We start from the raw sequence: 20,013 nt of genomic DNA, 5'->3' as shown, positions 1-20,013 counted from the left end.
ACACAGCTGTTTTATGGTCATGTTTTTCTTTACATATTTCTGAATGAATAAGGCCATCCAGACTGATGAAATTGTGCTTACTGGATGGGAATTATACAAGCACACGTGTACTTCCATACCATATTTTGTCTTCATTGCAATTGCAAGTGACATTTTGGTACACTATCTAAAGTTATTTGCAATACATACATGAGAAATTCATAATATTGTTATGCTGAATGATGAAGATGCATGTACCATCACCTTTAAAAGAGAAGTATGTTTTTTTTTCTCCAGTATTATACTTACCTAGGGAGATGCAGCATCGGTCTGATGCGGCAACTGTTCCCTGCCACCACTTTACTGAGAACTGAGCGATCGAACACCACAGATGGCTCGGTTCTCACAAATCCCTGAGCAGAGACTGTCAGAGACTGACTGTCAATCAGCATCTCTCCGCTCCGCCCCCCCCCCCACGCTCAGTGGAGCGTTGATCTGTGGAGGGACAGGGAGCGGCCATCTCAGCCTCTCAGCTGCTCACTGAAAGGCTAAGACAGGTCTGAGTGAAGGCACCTGGCATATCCAGACTTTATTGTTGTGATAACGTGGTGCCTGGACTGATTCCTGTGACATCAGCAGAGAGCTGACTTCACTTCAGCTGAAAACAGGTCACAGGAGTGCAAAACAAATTGCACTCCTGTGACCCATAGGAGAAGCCCAGCCAAACAAGCTCAGGCTGGACTTCTCCAAGCAACCAGTTAGATACCCTGTTACATACATAATTATTTACTGAGCCTTTGTTCTGGTACTTGTACATACTGTAGGTGGTTATACCATATATCGATGCCTTGTCCTATCAGCAGGCTAAGGGTAGTGAAGGAACACAAGAAGATGCATTGCTGAACAAGAAAACCAAATTGCTGAACTAGGAAGTAAATGTGTCACTCACCTGTGCATTATAAAGGTGTGTAAATCTCAAGAACGGTTGAAATAAATACCAACAGATAGGGTTTTTAAGTGCTTTTTAGCTGTTTGCCTGTGATTACATTTAAAAATGTATTTTTAATCCAGGCACTTTTGTTTTGAATACAGTAGGGAAAGGTAAGAACATCTGTAGGTTTTTATTATTGTATGTGGCTTGGTTGGCCATTGGCATCTTGATGAAAAGTGAGGGAAAGTCTAAAATTTGTAATTGCCACCACTACAGTAGTAACTGTAACTCTTGGTAACTCTTTTCCTAGCATTCCCCTGGACTTTGAAAAAAATTCCTGTTCCTCACAGCTTTCTATAACATTACGTTACCTGAATATTAAATGTGGCTCTTTGGCAATGTCTGCTACTTGTCCAGGTAGCATGCCTACTGCTTTCAGTGGGGTTGATATACTAAAACTGGAAAGTGCAAAATCCGGTAGGCCTGCATGGAAACCAATCACTTGACAGTTTTTTTTTTCATCAAAGCTTTATTGAACAGGCTGAAGTTAGAAGTTGATTGGCTACCATGCACAGCTTCACCAGATGTTTCACTCTTCAGTTTTAGTAAATCAACAGCAGTGTGTTCTAAGTCACTGGGGACAAGCAAGCAGATCAGTAAAGTCAGGGCAACAGGTCAGAAGTTCTTATCTACATTATTGTTCTGGGCCAGTCATTTAAAAACGGAAGCAAGCCAGTTAGCATAAGCAAGGTACCAAGCATTTTCAGAATGAGAGGCCAGCAATAGAAGCCTCCTTATTTCTCTCAGTAAATATTTATTTTTAGGAAGACCTTATAATTTTTTATTTACCTCTAAACTTACATCATTTTTAACGGGGGTAAAAGTCCAAATATCTTATATAAAACTGTTCAGCAAATCACTACACATATGCTTACTGAAACTCTTGTGTATGTCACTTCCACTTCTCACTCGTACCCCATCTTGTGTCAGCTGTTCAAAAGGGGCTATTAAACAACTCTGAAATAGCTATGGGACACATTTTCTGGTGTGCAAATGGCTTTCCATGGCTAGGCTGTACCAAATGGGTGAATATTGGTCATCTATGAGTGTGGAAACAAGTTGAACTCCAGCTATTTTCTTTTCATTTGCACATAGTAGAACAGGGTTACAACCTTTGTCAAGTTTTTACAGCTGTGTCCTTATTGGGGAGGTTTGTTTTAACTTCCTGCACAGACCACTGTTATAGCCTGGGTGAAAAGTGTGAGGCTATCACACGGAGAGCCTGCTAACTGGCAGTCATTACCAAAGCAGGAGGTACGAGAAAATGTATGAATTTGTATTGGATTTGGATTTGTACGGTTACACTCTTGGTTGTTTACCCTTCTATACTGACTGTGGGTGACAGTGTGGGACAGGATGTTGAATGGTAAGCTACACATTAATTGAGCCAGTTTTCAATTGGCTCTTCATGAACTGGCTGAAATTTGCTTTGTGGGTGGCCCTCTTTGCATCTGCCTGACCTATACTGAAAAATGTAGGGAGCCAGGTAGAAAATTGTAGGCCTAAGGCTGACCATACATGGAGAAAATTGTGCATTTCTCCCATCAACACAGACAGTGTTAATGCGGGAATCCCTTATGCCGGACCATTGTCTTCTCCCAGCGGGGGGCATAGACAGTGATTATTGCTAGTGGCTATAGCAGCCGATATCGTTAATTGGAAGATAATTTAACAGGTTGGTTGTACCTAAGTTGATTCATTAATCAACTTGGTACATTCAGCTTACCCATTAACGGTTCGAATCTTGGCCAGTTCCTGTTGAACCGGTCAAGATTCCAACCACATATGGCCAGCCTAACAATGCAGAACCTGTTTGGGTATTTTGACAGCTGGTGACTCCAGCTGTCAGAATACAATATCTGCAATAGGTAATATATCCACAAGCACTATTTAGCATAGATGGAGGAGTTTGTAAGATATTTTTTTTAATTCAGCCTAGAGGCTGAATGAAAAACATCTATGTACTATGGCCATCTTAAGCAATTAAAACCTAACAGATGTCCTAACCATTCCTCATGTGTTTGCAGCTGAACTATACATGCATATACTTCTCTGTAAGGTGTACACACTCAGTTTGATTTACTGAAGGAGTAAGGGCTTCATGTAGAGCTTCATAAATTAAGTGAAGCTGTGTTTAATCAATCAATCAAAACTCACGTTTTTCATTCCCCTAGCAGATGACTGGGTATTCAGGCTGGTTCACACCAATGCAATTTGTCATGTGATTTGACAGTTCAGAATCGCATGAGAAGTCACACCCCATTTCATGGTGGCTTTAGTGTCTTGATCAGTGCCTGTTGCCTGTGTCTAAGGGTGGGTTGCAACACAGACAAAACCCGCCCTTCAACACAGCCACAAGCTGCCCTGGAACAGCGAGGCATAATGTAACAACTACAATGTCCCCAACCGCTCTGTGAATAGCTTTGAATAGTCTCTGTACATTCTCTCTCCCATCGAAAAATGCCTCCTGAGATGTGCATTTGCGCCATGGTTACGTCACTCCAGCTGATCCGGAATTCAGCTGGAGTGCTCCATCCTGGGCATGCACAAGCACTTTTTGACGGAGGACACATATCGATTGAACATCGGCAATAGAACAGTTCAAATCATCGAGTCACAGGGACTTTGAAAAAGATTCCTGCACTATTTAGTTGCGATTTTAGTTGCATTGACTTCTGTTAAATGAATCCACAGTGAAATCGGAGGTTCAAATTGCACTGGTCTGTGGCATTGAAATGGTGCTAAATGGTGCGTGATTTCAAAGCTGCACTGGTGTGAACCAGGGCTCAAAGGGAAGACAGTCTCATCTTGTTCACTAACATTCTCTTTGCAAAAGTAAACATCCTCTTTGCCAAGAGAACAGCCTCTGTTAATTTTGTAAATCCTCTCTACTGATGAGACATAGCTATGCATACTTTACAATTTCTTTAGAAAATAATTATTAAAATAAAAATGTACCTCCAATTTTCAGCCTACATGCTCCTTCTCTACTATTTTAACAAATGCCCTTGTCTTAGCATTAGCTTAGCATTGATTAACAATTGATTTACAATGTAACCAGACTATGGGGTTGATTTATAAAACTGGGGATAGCAAAATCTGGTACAGCTCTGCATAGGAACCAGATTTTTTTATTTGTCAAAGCTCAATTGAACAAGCTGAAGTTAGAAGCTGATTGGCTACCGCATACAGCTGCCCCAGATTTTGCACTCTCCAGTTTTAGTAAATCAACCGCTATATATAGTATATTACCTGCAACATAATCTATGTGTGTGAACATGTCTCATATACAGATGATGTTTTATTGTTTAGTTCAGTACTTTGAGGGCGAGTGCTTTAAGAACAAAAGATGTTCTCAAACCAATTTTAGGTTTGATTTGTATTATTGTATATTAATAACACATGGGAAGATCAAAGTGCTTTCCAGTTTTGTTGGGCTTACTGTTAAACAAAATGTAAAGGTCAAACATGTAAAATATTAACAGACGCTATTATGAGAATACCAGTGTTGAAGTTCTGGCGAGTGGGATATAGTTCAGGCAAAACCCTCTGCATCACTATAAACTGTTTGGTTTTTCCTTTGCTTAGCAAATAGATATTATCAATGCCCTTTCTATGTAAACCTTTCATCACCTTAACCCTACCATCATTACCTGATTTTGTAATTTTCCAGCACGCGTCTTGATATTCTCTTTGGCAATCTTTGCTGAGAAGGACTCAATTGTGGCAGTTTATTTTCTGTTTGATTATAGCACTGTCCAGAGAAATTACACAGAAAATAACCTCCCTCCCTTAACTACATTCATAGAGCAATTTATGTCAAGTGGAATTTCCTAGCACTGTAAAAATAAAAAGCAGTGGTAGCCAGCAAGAGGGAACACTCATATAAGGAACAATAAACATGTTGAAGTAGTTCATGGCAAAATGCTTTCATTTTGCTTTCACCCTCCAAGACTGTTAACAGTTTACAATTCTTCTTTTGAATGAAGAACATTGGCATGGTCATACCGCTCACATATTTTTTGCTTATGGCTAACCCATGTATATGTATACCTTAAAAGCTAAACTGCAAATTATTTTACAAACAAGTAAACAAATAAATAGGGACATTTCAGGAGTTCATGAGTAGTGATGATCAAATCAGGTGAATTAAAGATTTTCTGATTATTAACTTAAATATATCTAAATGCAAAATGTTTTTTTAAGGCTTGGATGAAAGTATTGTAACTGATGTCAAGTTCTTATTGCAGGGACAGTGCTAGGGATATTCACTCTCTCTTTTTGTCTTGGTAATCATTGTCAGTGGGTCTCAGGCACCATTAACACTTAGCGACTTGTCATGAAACTTTGGACATGAAAGTCTCATGACAAGTCATTCCCTGTGTTCTTCAATGATAACCATTCATATATGTGTGACTTCAAATTAGTATATGTGGTACTTTGGTCTGACTTTTAATGCAACTTCAGGGCCATAAAATTCAATGTTTACCCTCAAAAGTTGTATGAAAGTCATACCTGAATGTTATACAATGCAACAGTTGTCCATGATCACTGGCCAAAGCCAAAGTCGTACCCAAGTTGCACCCATCCAAAGTTGTGTCAAAGTTGCATCAAAGTTGCACTCCAAAGTCGGCGCAACTGTAAATGTAAACTTTTGAGCTGTCTCAAGAACATGAATTGCAAGGGAATCTTCCAATAGGGAAACATGTTCAGATGACAACTGTCTAAAAGGAGATTTTCCTCACTTTGGAGAGTTTTGCTCCTATGTTCTTTTGTGTCTACAGCCCATGTGATCAACACAGGGTTGCATGTGGCCCATTAGCCAATGTGTGCATCCCATTGGGTGTTGGGCACCGGGTAAACACATCTGCAATGAATCCCAATCAGCAGCCTACTCACTACAGCCATTGTTGACATTTTACCTGTGGTGCCTCTGGGATGTGGCTGATCTGTACCTACACACTGGTTCCTGATGTGTCAGCTACATACCAGTGGTGGGGTCAAATTAAAAAGCATCAAAGGCTACTATTTCAATATCTGAGTTCCCAGCTGTGGAGGATGAAAACACAGATTGTCAGGAGGTAGGGCCCTGCGGGGTCTGTCAGTCCTGTGGGTGCCCTTCTGGAAATAAAGTGCTGAAGAACTTTAAAGTTAAAATAAAATTGTATCACATTTACAAATGATGTAATTTCAATTAATGCATATAAATGCAAAACTGCTTTGTGTGTAAGGGTCCTTCACATCTTTGTGATACAGTGGGGTTGATTTACTAAAGGCACATAGAATGTGCACTTTGCAAAGTGCAGTTGCACATTGCAAGGGAAGTTACTCCAGAGCTTAGTAAATGAGAAGAAGCATCATCAAATCACATGTAAGCGAATATGCTGTTTTTTTTATACTTTCCTTGCATGTGATTAGGTATTCTTTGCAAAGTGAAGCTTTACCTCATTTACTAAGGTCTGGAGCAACTACACTTGTAGAGTGCACAGTTTATATGCCTTTAGAAAATCCACCCCAGTATGTTACTGCATGCATGGCATGCATGTTGATGTGTGTTACTGTGCATTGTATTAAGGCAGCCAATCCATTTTTAATGGATTGGCAGCACACCATAATACACTTAAAAATCACACTTTTTTTTAAAAAAAAATTCTGTTCCAATATATTTATGTCACGTACCTGACGGTAGAGCCTGATATGCAGTGGATGGCCTCTCTTACACCTCTGATTCGAGGCCGTCGAGCAGACAGGGAGTGCAGAGTCGCACGAGTGCCTGATTGTTTGCAGACTGTGGAATCCGAAACAGCTGTAGGAGGAGCGGTAGCTCAGCAGGATTCTCCAGGCAGAAGAGAGGGATGGTACAGGCAGGCCGGGTCATACACTGGCGGACACGTCACGAACAGATGCGGAGGCAGAAGAATAGTCAGGATGCAGGCCAGGTCGGCAACTGGCTGGCAGCGAGGTAGCAGAAGGAGCAGTGGTCAGACAAGCCGGGTCAGGTGCAGGCGGATAGCAGGGTTGGGTAACAGGAACAGATAACAAGATGCAGGCAGCAGGTAGCGGGAACGCTGTAGAGCAGACAGCACCAAATCTGTGCACTGGCAGTGTTTAAATAGGCTGGGCTCCAAAGCTGTTACCGGGTGTTACCGGGTGCGCGAGCGCACACGCATGCGCACACGTGAGAGCTGATGCATGCAAAGATGCACGCATGCGCATGGGCGGCAATCTGACAGGTCTTGGCTTCTCATGTGCACGTGTGCGGGCTTATGCGCGTGTGTGCATAGGTGCGCGCACAGGTGCACGCAGATGCACGGAGGTGTCCGTATTCTTTGGCCGCCATCTTGGATAATGGCTAGCCCTTCCTGACAATTTATTGAATTGTCAGGATAAACATGACAAGCGCACAATTTGCCCACACAGGGGCGGAGCTAAACAGTCACATTGAAGAACAAGTACAAATAGGCAATGTTTAATATTAAATCAGCAAAGAACTAGCCAAAACCAAAGGGGGGCCAGTAAGTCAGAGCAAACTTTGCTATTTTTGCCAAGCTGTCATCTAAGGGGTAACAATCCCCAATGACAAGTCTCATATTGCTAAAGAATGGAAGAACAAAGAGTAAGAAAGGAAGAGAGAGGAAAGCAAGAAAGGAGAGAGGAGAAAAAGGTATCATAGACTCTGGATCGGCACGGATAACACCTATAAATGACCATAACTGGTCAGAGGTAAGGATGGGAAGCGGTAGCTTATCCAGGGTTTCCAGGCTTTAGGAAACTTTTGGTGTGAATTCTTAAGAATAGTGTACATCTGTTCATTGACCATCATAGTGGTCAACCGGATTTCACATCCTGGAAGGGAACCATAGGCATCTTCCAGGCCTGAGCTATGGTAAGTTTGGCAAGGATAAAAAGGTAGGAAGCTAATTTCTGCTGAGGTGCGAAAAGGCCCAGTATAGGACAATGTAGGAGAGCCAACCTACTGTAATATCCTTACGAACTGTCACATGAAACAATGTCTGCAGCAGGCCAAAAATCCTTGACCAAAAACCAGACGTGGGAACGACCACCAGATATGCAGAACGTCCCCATGCCGACCACAATTCTTAAAGCATCTATCGCTACTGCCAGAGTAGGCATGAGCAATCTGAGCCGGAACTCAGTGCCACTGCAGAAGAACTTTATAGGCAGCTTCATGAGTTGTGGTATTAAAAAAACATTTTGCCACCATTTTCCAGGCCTTACTCCAGTCCTGCCCCTCAATGGAGGAACCAAGGTCTCGCTCCCACTGGGTCACATAGGAAAGGCATGTTAAGGATGTCCTACTGTCAAGAGAGGCATAGCATGTTGAATTGAGGCCAGGAGACCCTGGTAAGTGCTGGAAAATGTGCTCAAAGGAAGTATTGAGATATGGGTATGTGGAAGTATGATGAAGAGTCGAGATCCAATGTCGCAATTGCAAATAGTGGTAACGTACCCACAGTGGGGTTTCATGTGTCTCCTGGAGGAGAGACACAACATATTACAAAGCATTGTATATATGTCGTGATGTGCTGCAGTGTCAGTGTATTGTCCAGTAATGTAACAGTGTCTTGAGGTGCCATTCAGAATTATTATTACGGTATATATATATATGATATATCGCAATACATGCACAACATTGCACTTGATACTATGCATTATGGTAATGTATGGTAAAACATGAGCCTTATTGCATGTTAGTGCAACACAATTCTTGCCCTGTACACACGGTTGGACATTCCGACGACAAAATCTGTCAGATTTTTTCCAATGGATTTTGGCCCAAACTTGTCTTGCACACACACAGTTGCACAAAGTTGTCCGATCGTTCAGAACGAGGTGACGTACAAAACGTACAACGGGACTATAAAGAGGCCAGTAGCCAATAGCTTTCATCTCGTAATTTATTCTGAGCATGTGTGGCACTTTGTCCATTGGAACTCTCCACACACAATTGGAATTTGAACAATAGGGTTTTGTTGTTGTAAAATTTTAGATCCTGCTCTCAAACTTTGTGTCGGAATTTCCGATGGAAAAAGTCAGATGGAGCCCACACATGACCGGATTTTCCGACAACACCATCCAATCGCACATTTTCCGTTGTAAAGTCCAGCCGTGAATACAGGGCATAATACTATCGCGTGGTCATCTGGACATGTACAAGGCTGCATTTAACGCCTCCTATATTTTTCTAAGTTGACCACCACCCATCACTGGTCTACAGAACAGAAAGTTAAGTGAAACCTCTTGATTGGCACACAGATGGGAAACTATTCCCTACTGTACCCAAAATGAAATAGGTTTTCACTTTAGATATACTTTATTGTTTTCTGTATATTTAAATGTGGGTACTTACCATGTGGGTACTTACCAACACCCCCTCCCCCATGCTCTGGTGCAAAGTAGTAAAGCAGCACCTGTGGCCAATTTGCACTAAAGGTCTTACGGAAATGTGTTACAAGGTCTTACAAGGCTATGGTTAAATTAAACAAATATACATGACACACATATTCAACAGTCCTTGTACACACACACACACACACACACACATACAATATACTCTAATTTCTGTGCCATAAGCAAAAGTGAGAGTCTAAGGCAGGCTATACATTTCACAGATTAGAGATGGATGGGGGAAATACTGACATCCTTGCCATTAGAACACAATGATCAGTTATTGCCAGCTATAGCTAGTGACACTGATCGTTTGAAAAAACATGACAGGGTGGTTTTACAAAAGTCAATCGATAGCTATGCATGTGCTGCTCCCTGTCAAATTATTATTATTTTTTTAAATGATTTCTGATTTGGTGCATTTTTCCCAGGGCAATGCCCAGCCCCACATTTCATTTGTTTGACAGTCCCTAAACTATCAGGCTAGAAAATGGTCATTGCTGTTTTTTTTTTAACATTCGCTCCCATTCACTATATTCGGGAATAGATTCAGCACCTGAATTCAGTAACGTCTGCTGAACCCACCTAGAAATAAACACAGCTATATTCTATATATCCCTATACTTGAGCTTAGGGAAAATTCTGCAAAAGCAAAGCTATAACAATTCAGAGGTCAGGCTGACTACAGCCTACCTGCAAAAGTGGACCTTCACCCTAAACCTACTGTCCTCGTGTCCTGCCTCCTCTCCCCTCCATCTCTTTGCATTGAATATTTGTTTATTTATTTATTATAAAACATCTATTGTGCTGCCAAACAGCACTTCCTCATTCCTTGTATAGGTGAGAAAGACATCTGAGACCCCTCTCCCGGATTCTGCACAGACATGCCACTGGTGTATGCGCAGGTTCCCTTTACATCTGTGCATATGTGTCACAAAACTTCCCTTTCCATGGGAATTACCCTGCATGTGCGAAAAGGTGCTGAAGGGCTCTGCCAGGACCCAACAGCCAGGCAGAGCCCTTCGGCACATCTACGTAGGCACCAGGGGGGAAGGTAGAGCAAATGAACAGAGAACTGAAGTTCCTCTTTAAGCAAGGGACATTCCACCTTAGGTCAGAGTCCCTACATGACATTTTGTAAAAGCCATGCATAGCTGCCAATCAAGATAAAAAGACAGCTTTAAACAAGCTACATGTGATGTGAAATGTATTAATTTCTGCCTGGGTTTTTTCAAGTTATAAATTTGCCAAAGTTAATATGAGGCTTTCTATATAAATTACTTGTATTACTACTCGTCCTTAATTCATTTACCAGTACTTTAAAGTCACCTATCGTTAAATTTCACAGTTCACATTAACCCATAGGGGTCATCACTATCACCAACACACATTATAATTTAAGTAAAAACATGTTTTTACTTGCCATGAATAAAAAATTCCCAAATCTACCTTAGCCAGGTGAGATCACATGGTCTTTGGGTACAAATCACTGTTGCAGAAATCAATTATTTTTTATTCACTTTCATGGAACTGGAGACCAAACTCAAATGTTATTTTTAAATCTATAAATACTATTGAATATAATGAAAAACTATTAGCCTTAAAATGTGGTATAAATGGCCGTGGCCCTGTATTATTGGCATGACGATATATTACCAATAATAACCAATTTATTGTAATGATAAAACATTTTTAATAACCTTACATAAAATATCATATCTATGATTCAGCTATAAAAGCTTGAACCAACCGTGTTATAACAATAAAACCACTATCCCACATGCCAGGTTCTTTAACTTAAACAAACCTGGCACCCCACCCGGGCCACAGCCAACTCTACACAAGATTGAAAATCAAGGTTTAGAATATCACAACCTATGTCAGAAAGATGGACCTGGTCAAAACGATAAAACCCAGGTAAACCACCTTCCAGATCAACATGACGGAAGCATAGCCCATCAATCAAAGGCATAAACTTCACTATAGTTCTGTTAACCCACTTCCGGATCTTCTCCAGATAAGTTCCATATCAAGTAAACATTTGATCCTTGGAACAATCTCAGAGAAGAACAAAATTGTGGATGGCAGAACCACATAAAGATGCAAAAGATCAACCTTAATTTGAGCAATTAAATATAACGTCTTATAAGTGCCTAAATCATTGCCAGATAAATGTAAAATAATAACCGTAGGAGGCAGCCAAAGGGAAAACAAAGTAGTCAAAGAAGGGTGAAGATCGAACCAGGACATGCCTCTACAGCCGTATCAAAATATTTCAAAAGTTGCACTGTTGAGACACAAGTTAAGTCCATAACATCTCAAGGAAGCTTGTATGTTCACCCAATATACAAAATAATGTCCTATAAGCCAAGTATAATAAGACCTTTGATGGAAGATGATGACAAACCCAACCTAGCGGCCTTTCGTTGCAGCGACAATTTGAAAAGAATGCAAAGTTATATGTAAGTGACCCAAGCCAATTTGGCAAAGGCATTTCTTTAAAACCATCTTGAATTGGGTATTGAGTAAGAAGGAGACCTGAGCTATGGACCAAATGAAGATCAGATGATATTAGGCATAAAGGTATGTATCTGGATAATAAAGAAAAAAAATGATGAATGACAATCCAATGTCTTTTCCCTAATTGATCTGTTTTGCTAAAACGTAACTAGAACCAAACACAATCAACATTCATAAGGACAGAATAAAAGGCCCTCAGAAGGCAAAGAAAATTTTGGCAATAATTCGGAAATACGAAACGCTCCAAAAAAAACTGATGCCAAAAGAAACATGAAAAAGAAGAGCTTCGTTATCTGAAAAACAAATAGTTGAAAAAGGCGATGTAAAATAGCAGATGTAATCAGCACCCTGTCATCAACTTGGAATTTTTGTTTACGATACCCTGTAGGGGCTTGTGTAACAGAAAATAAATTTGAGCAAGGAGGAAAACCTTTCATTTTATTAAAAAAGGAAATACCTGCCAACACTTTTACTAGATGAGAATAAGAATAGGATATACTCATTAAAGAATCCAGAAAGGATAAAACCAATAGTTCGGAGAAGGAATGAATAGGCAAATGGACAGAGTTTAAAAAAAGAGCACCACAGAGACCATGTATCATTGTACTGCACCCATGTGGAAGTGGCTAAAGAATTCGTAACATCTGCCGTCACCGAGGACAAACCACTGACCATAACTGCATCGGGCATGGAGAACCAAGTAGATCTGCATCTGGCACCAAACTTCAGGAATCGATCCAACTGAAATGGGGACAAAGAATCAGCAACAATGTTAACATGACCAGGAATATATTTCACTTTAATCCATAAATTAAAGGCAACATCTGAAAACGAAATGACTAAATACGGCTACAAAAAGTAAAGATTTAGATGACATACAATTGATTGCAAAAGGAACACCTTTGCTATCGGAATGAAATAAAATACGAGAATCACACAGTTGATCATCCCAAAGCTCCAGAGCTACCAAAATAGGAAATATCTCAAGTAACAGAATATTTTTAGTCAATCCCTTCTCTATCCAAGCAGTAGGCCAAAAATCAAATTACCATGCCAAAACGCACCATAACCAATAGATCCTGCTGCATCAGTGAACAGCGAAATCGCAGAGGCATCACATAAGGGGGTTTGCCAGAAAGAGCAAACATTGTAAGATGCCAAAAATTCATCCCAAACTAAAAGATCTGAAACCAGTTCAGACGTGATATGTACAAAATGATAAGGGATGTCACGTACCTGGTGGGTGAGCCTGACGTGTGGAGGAAGGCTCTCGTACAACTCCAGTTCGAGGACCGCTGATGGTGAGACAGCAGGCTCAAGAGCATGGTGGGGTAAGGGTGCCTTGGTAGTCCAGAAGTCTGTACCAGTAGAGGCCAGAATCTCAGGAACAGGAAGCTGGAACACAGCAGGTAGCAGGGTGAAGAGTTGGCAGATGGCTGGCAGACTGGCAGAGGACAAGCCGAGATACACCACCGGGAACCGGAGCTGGAAGCAGGCTGGCGGCAGGAAGCAGGGTCAGACAGGCCAGGTCGACAACAGACAGGCAGGTCAGGCAGAGACAGCAGACAGGAGCGTAGTCAATCACAGGCAGGCTTCGGCAGCAGACGGGTAGACCGGGCATAACCAGCGGGCAGAGGCGTAATCGGGTCCCAAGCAAGTTTCGGCAACGGGAGTAGGTAACAGGAGACAGGGATCAGTCCGTGGGAAGGCAGAGATCAGGGCAGGAGGCAGGCAGAGGTAGTCAGGAGCAAGCCGGTTCGGTATTCAGAAGTCACACACAGGAATCAGGGTTCAGGTAACACTGTAGACCAAGCAGCAACCTGTCACTTCTAGAAGCTCAGTTTAAATAGCCTAACTGGCACCAGTTTTAATGACAGGTGCGCATGCACCGATGTGCGGTCGCGGCCGTGATCGCGCACGCACATGCGCCTTCACTCTGGGCATTCTTGGTGGTTGCCTGCGCAGAGGTATGCGCCTGGGGGTGGCAACTGTAGAATGCGGACGTCTTCCCTGACAAGGGGATTTAAAACCCGCTATAGCTTTATATAACCGTTTAGAAAAAACTTGACCAATAGAAACGATCCGAGTCACAAATGCAAGCAAACCTAATTAGGATCGAACCTTCACTTTAGGTTTATAAAGAATAAGAGAGACTAAATCATGCAAATGGCATATTTTAACATGAAGGAGTCGACACTCCATCACAGCCATATCAATGGTAATGGCCAAAAATTTGAGGCAAGTAGTAGACCAAACTGATTTGTCCTCAGCTAGGGGAATACCCTATAAATGACTCTAAATTTACTAAATAAATATAGACAATGCTAAATAGGAAATAATTGAAATAGTGTATTATGTTGGTAGAATCCGCTTGAAATGACACCGTCCTTTCAGTAAAGGAAGCAAAAGCTTCAAAATATTTGCAAGATAAGGAGCAGCCCATAGGCAAGCATTTATCATAATAATAGAGAGAGAATTAAAAGCAGAAGGATGGATTGGTATCAAGCAGAAAGCTGACTTAAAGCGGGAGTCCGCCGGGACTCCGCATTTTTTTTTTAAAAGCCAGCAGCTACAAATACTGCAGCTTCTGACTTTTAAAATAGTGACACTTACCTGTCCAGCGCGCCCGCGATGTCGGCACCCGAAGCCGATCTCTAGATCGTCTCTCGGGTGCTGCCGCCGCCATCTTGGGTATGGGAATCAGGAAATGGAGCCTTTCGGCTTCATTTCCCGGTTCCCTACTGCGCATGCGCGAGTCGCGTTGCGCAATAAGGACGGTCCCCGCTGCCTCTGGGATCTGTGTGTTTCCCAGCAGGCAGCGGGGCACTTGCGGAAAGGGGTGGGCACTTGCGGAAAGGGGCGTAATCTACGCCCCTTTCCGCAGAGAGCTATCCCGGAAGTGGGTGCAGATACCTGTACTGTACAGGTATCTGCACCCCCCTCCCCCCTGAAAGGTGCCAATTGTGGCGCCGGAGGGGGGGAGGGTTCCGATGAGCGGAAGGTCCACTTTAGGGTGGACCTCCGCTTTAATATCTGCTTTTACAAGCAAAGCAGACCTTCCAAGCATATGGATTTTAACCACTGTGTCATCAAACAATGCATAAGAAACAGAACTCGCAACAGGATCAATAGCATCATTAAGAGATGAACCAGAAGGATACGACAGATGATGTATCAAACGAAAACTGTGCTTTTCTTTCTTAGGTATCAAGCCAAGAGACAACATTCAAAAATTCTCAAACGGTGGCGACTGAAAGGGGCCATCAACTCTACCTTCCGTAACTTCTTTCAAATTTTTTTTAGAAACTATGCTGGGGAAGCAACGAACTGAAGTGAGGTTATCGTAACAAACACAGCCAGTAAGATTCTGGCAATTGAAAACCAATAGAAAAGCCATTAATTATTAGATCTGCCATCAGGCGGTCTGGCCAAATTTGAAGAAATGGTAACATGGGGGTTAATTTCACAGGCGTTATTGTCAGAACGAAAATTATCTCTAGAATGAGACGTAGAAGCAGAAGATAATTTTTTGAAGCAGCGAAGATCAGGATGAGCTCCAGAACAAGTAGCACATTCATGTTTGTACCGACATGAATTGGGCCATTTACATTGCCTTTCATTGAACCCGAAGCATAAACCTTTTTTAAAAGAGGTGGGCTTAAAAGACTGAGGTGCCGATATTTGTTTCCTAGGGATCAAGAGGTTCAGCCACAAACCCACATCTTTAGATCTCCATTTCAAGGTTTTGTGAACTGCCAATTTCTGTCAAAATGATTCATCGTAATAGAACCATGCTAAACCTAAAAATTCTCGAATGCTTCAAGGATAATTTCAATGTGTTGAAACAATCCCGCAACACAAATCTGGAAGTTTTTTGCCCATGATGCTAGCATGAATGCAAAAGGCTTGTAGCCAATTATTAAAAGAGCTAGGTGCTGACTTGCGTCTATCATCATCAGACTTACCAGGATCTTTTTTATCCAAACAATTATCTTTAAATTTCAGGAAGGAGAGAAAGGAGATCAATATAATCGGCATCCAAATCTTATCTTTACTTGATGCAAATAAATGAAACCCGAGAGGCAAAACTTCACAAATAATTGCCTCTTTAAAACAGCTTTCTGGAACCGAAGTAACAGAAACCCGTTTAAGCACAGGCAATGAAGGCACAAGTGGTAAAATATTCAACGCATTACCGGAGAAGCTGATACATCCATATATTTCCATGCCTGCAATAAAGAATTGTTGGTCCAAGAAGGCAAGCTGCCAAGACATCTTTTAAAATAATCAGTAAAAGAATTAAACTAAAGAAATAATGAACATAATTGTTCAGACTCACCATTATTATCAATCTGCGATATAGGAATCAAGATTGCAGTCTGTTCAGTGGACTTGTGTAAAACGTCTGCTGATTGCGATGAATGTGACAGCATCTGGTAAATTAACAAGAGGTAAAGAAACTGCGGGCATATGGTTGTCAAACCACAATGATGCAGATTGACAAGACTCAGCTGAACAAGTAACATTAGAAGATCTTCCACCTGAGGAATTGAAGGAGTTAACAAGAGAACTATCCCTATTCAATGAAGGAGCTGGTAACATTAAAGTAAGCAGACAGGTAGATATAGGGAAAACATAAGGTGAGGCATTGGGGAAGAATGCATCAACAGTTTCAACAGCCATATTGTCTTCAGATAAAGTAGAGTTTGAGAGCAGGCAAGGAATCACATGCGGGTACTGCGCATGCACCTGCATCGTATACGACATCTGAACTGCGCAGAGGAGGGGAAGCATCATGAATCAGAGGTGGGACGGAGGATCGGACACTCATTGAAGGAGCTGGCGACACAGTAAGGAGTTGCACCAGAGGAGGAGATGAATTTGGAGAAAATGCAGGGGAAGTAGATACTGCTGGAACTGGAAAGCATATATGGGGAGAGGAAGAAGCAGCGGTGGTGACAAGAGGCGCAGAACACACCAGAGGGGACAAGCCAGGAACACAAGCCGACAATGGAGGAGGAAGAGGCGGCGGAGAAGCCATGGAAGGAGAGGATGTCAGGCAGAATCTCATCCAAGCATCACCATCAGGAGCAGAGGCCCTCTCCATCAACTGCCGCAGTAAAGAATGCATAGTGAGAGGGAGAACAACACTAATGATGCCTTTTCTTCTGCTGCAGCCATTGTTCTGATGTATAACTGTTGGTCTGATGTCTTTTATAACCTCTTCTTTCTTTCTATAGGTTCGTTGAGTCACCTGCCAAAACTGTAGAATCTTCAAGAATTTAAAATATCAGCTAACAGGTAAGTAACCAATTAAAATAATTATATCTTTAAACTGCCCATTTGATTTTTTCCTCATTCCCATAAGTAGGGGGCACTATTGTGTTCCCCCTACTTTCAACAGTAAAACAGGAAGATTAAATGTGCTGTCCCTGTGCATATATATAATTACTAATTGATCTTCTTCATATGTATATCTAAGAAACACTTCAAATATAACATAACATCATTTAAGTCATCATTCTGAACACTTTTATAGACTTATTTATCTAATGAAGGAAAGATATTTCCTAAAAATGGAAGCATAACCATATATTTTCACAGTAAGAAACTGGCTGCAAATTCTGTACTATAATTCCATAAAAGTCTCCACAGAAGGGATTAAAATGTCAAAAATGTATGAAGAAACTTTATGGAAAAAAAGAAGGGAAAAATATGCTGCATCTGGAGAATTGCTCCACGCTTTGATTTACTTTTCCTCCCCTTTCGCCTGTCACATTCCAAGCTGCTTCGGATGAGTGGGAAAACAGGCTTCTTGAAAAAGGATTTCCTAATGCAAAAGTACACAGAGAATAACAAAAATATATTAACGATTCTGCATAATGTTATGAAAAAAATTGTAGTTTAATTTTGATTTAAGTGTCATATTATATATAATGTATCTATATTGTAGGATTGTAGGAAGACTATCTCAAAGTAGAGCTTCCAAGGACTCTGCCATTTGCTAATTCTTCATTTTATGGCTGTCTTTCCCACTTTAATTTAAAAGAAAGTTTCACAAAACATCAGAGTTATATATACTGTATATACTCTGCATTTAGTGTAGACTAGCTATTCAGTGTAGATTCTCTATATTCAGTCAGTGCAGGCAGTGCATTTGATATATATATTGAATATAGTATATATATATATATATATATATATATATATATATATATACACTATATTCAATAAATATTCAATATATATATATATATATATATATATATATATATATATATATATATATATATATATATATATATATGTATATATATATATGTACTCTGCATTTAGCGTAGACTATATTTTCATTGTATACTCTATATTCAGTCAATGGCAGGCAGTGTAGTTTATATAACACAGTGTATTGAAGTGGTTAAGTGGAATCCTGCCCCAAAATTTCAAAAAAATATGGCACGGGGGCCCCCCCAAAATCCATACCAGGCCCTTCAGGTCTGGCATGAATTTTAAGGAGAACCCCACACCAAATAAAAAAAAAGGCGTGTGGTTCCCCCCAAAATCCATACCAGACCCTTATCTGAACATGCAACCTGGCAAGCTGTAGAAAAAAGGGGGGTGCTGGCCCCCTTCTGAACTGTACCTGGCCACGTGCCCTCAACATGGGGAGGCTGTCATCCCCAGAACCCTTGCCCGGTGGTTGTGGTGGGCTGCGGGCGGGGGGCTTATCGGAATATGGAATCCCCCTTTAACATCATGTGATGTCGGAGGGTGTGGGGTCACCCGTTTACATCACCGGTAACCCCGGCATGTGGGGGGAGGGAGGGGGGCATGCTCTCTCGTCCACCCTTTTCCTGTGGCGTACCAGTTTGCATGCTCAGATAAGGTCTAGTATGGATTTTGGGGGGCCCCCACGCCATTTAAAAAAAAAAAATGGGCGTGTTTCCCTTAATATCCATACCAGACCCGAAGGGCCTGATAATGGACTGGGGGGAACCCTTTGTCGTTTTTTTTCAATTCTTTTTTATGTATATTGCATGAATCAGCAATACATTACAGCCCTGAGCAATTTTAAATGACATATTTTCCTTTAGAAATGTCATTTTGCTGTGGTACTGTATAAACATGGAGAAAATTAGCTAATTTACAGACAGACTAAGGGGACCCCCAGGCATGATATTTAAAGGAATATTTCCTTTTTACTGTTTCACTTTAAGCATTCTTAAAATCGCTGCTCCTGAAAAAACAGGTGTAAAAAAAAAATGCATTAATACATGTCCCCTAGGGCAGTACCCAGGTCCCCAGACACTTTTTTATGGCAATAACTTGCATATAAGCCTTTAAAATTAACACTTTGGTTTTTTCACGTTCGTGTCCCATAGACGAACATGTTCGCATGTTTACACACATTATTTGTCTGTTCAGATGTTCTGGTGCAAACCGAACCGGGGGGGGTGTTCGGCTCATCCCTAATACCCAGTGAAGTGAACAGCCTCAGATGATACACAAAGATGAAACAAATCTCCCTACATAGGTTTTACATACATATCTGCTGTTTTCAGCTTTATATATTCTTTAGAAAATTCAGATTCTGTTAGGAGAGTTTCTCTTCCTTTTCAGCACCGCAGTGAAGCCTGGACATCCAGCTAAGACAGCTGATTGGAGGAAAGGCACACACCCCCTCTGCTTATAGATAGAGACTTTTAGAACTGTTCGTTGAATAGTTCAGCATGCTGCTAATCTATTTATAGCATCCTCCCCAACACAAAACTCTGGCTGCTTTTATCTCAGTTGATGGAGAACTTGTCAGAAGTTATTAAGCTGATAACAGAAGAACATAGCAGGAGACAGCTACAGGACACAGGGCTTTGACGAGAGATAAGAAAACACTACATATATTTGTGCCCAACTGTCAGGGAAATAGCCGCAATATCACGAGGTACGTTCGTGTTAACGCGCGTCGGCGCCTACGTAAGCGCAAGGTAGTTTCTAGACGAACGACCGACGCTATGTCTAACCGGGCGGGCATACGCGGTGATGCCACGAATACACAACGTACTCGACGTAGACGTACGATCGCTCCAACGCGCTCACGACGTGACCCGGTCATCTCG

The sequence above is a fragment of the Lithobates pipiens genome, unplaced genomic scaffold, assembly GCF_037356315.1.
Source record: "Lithobates pipiens isolate NorthernLeopardFrog02 unplaced genomic scaffold, aLitPip1_a1.2 Scaffold_8, whole genome shotgun sequence".
Taxonomy (NCBI): domain Eukaryota; kingdom Metazoa; phylum Chordata; class Amphibia; order Anura; family Ranidae; genus Lithobates; species Lithobates pipiens.
The sequence above is the reverse complement of the archived record's forward strand: the minus strand, read 5'-3'. Positions refer to the sequence as shown.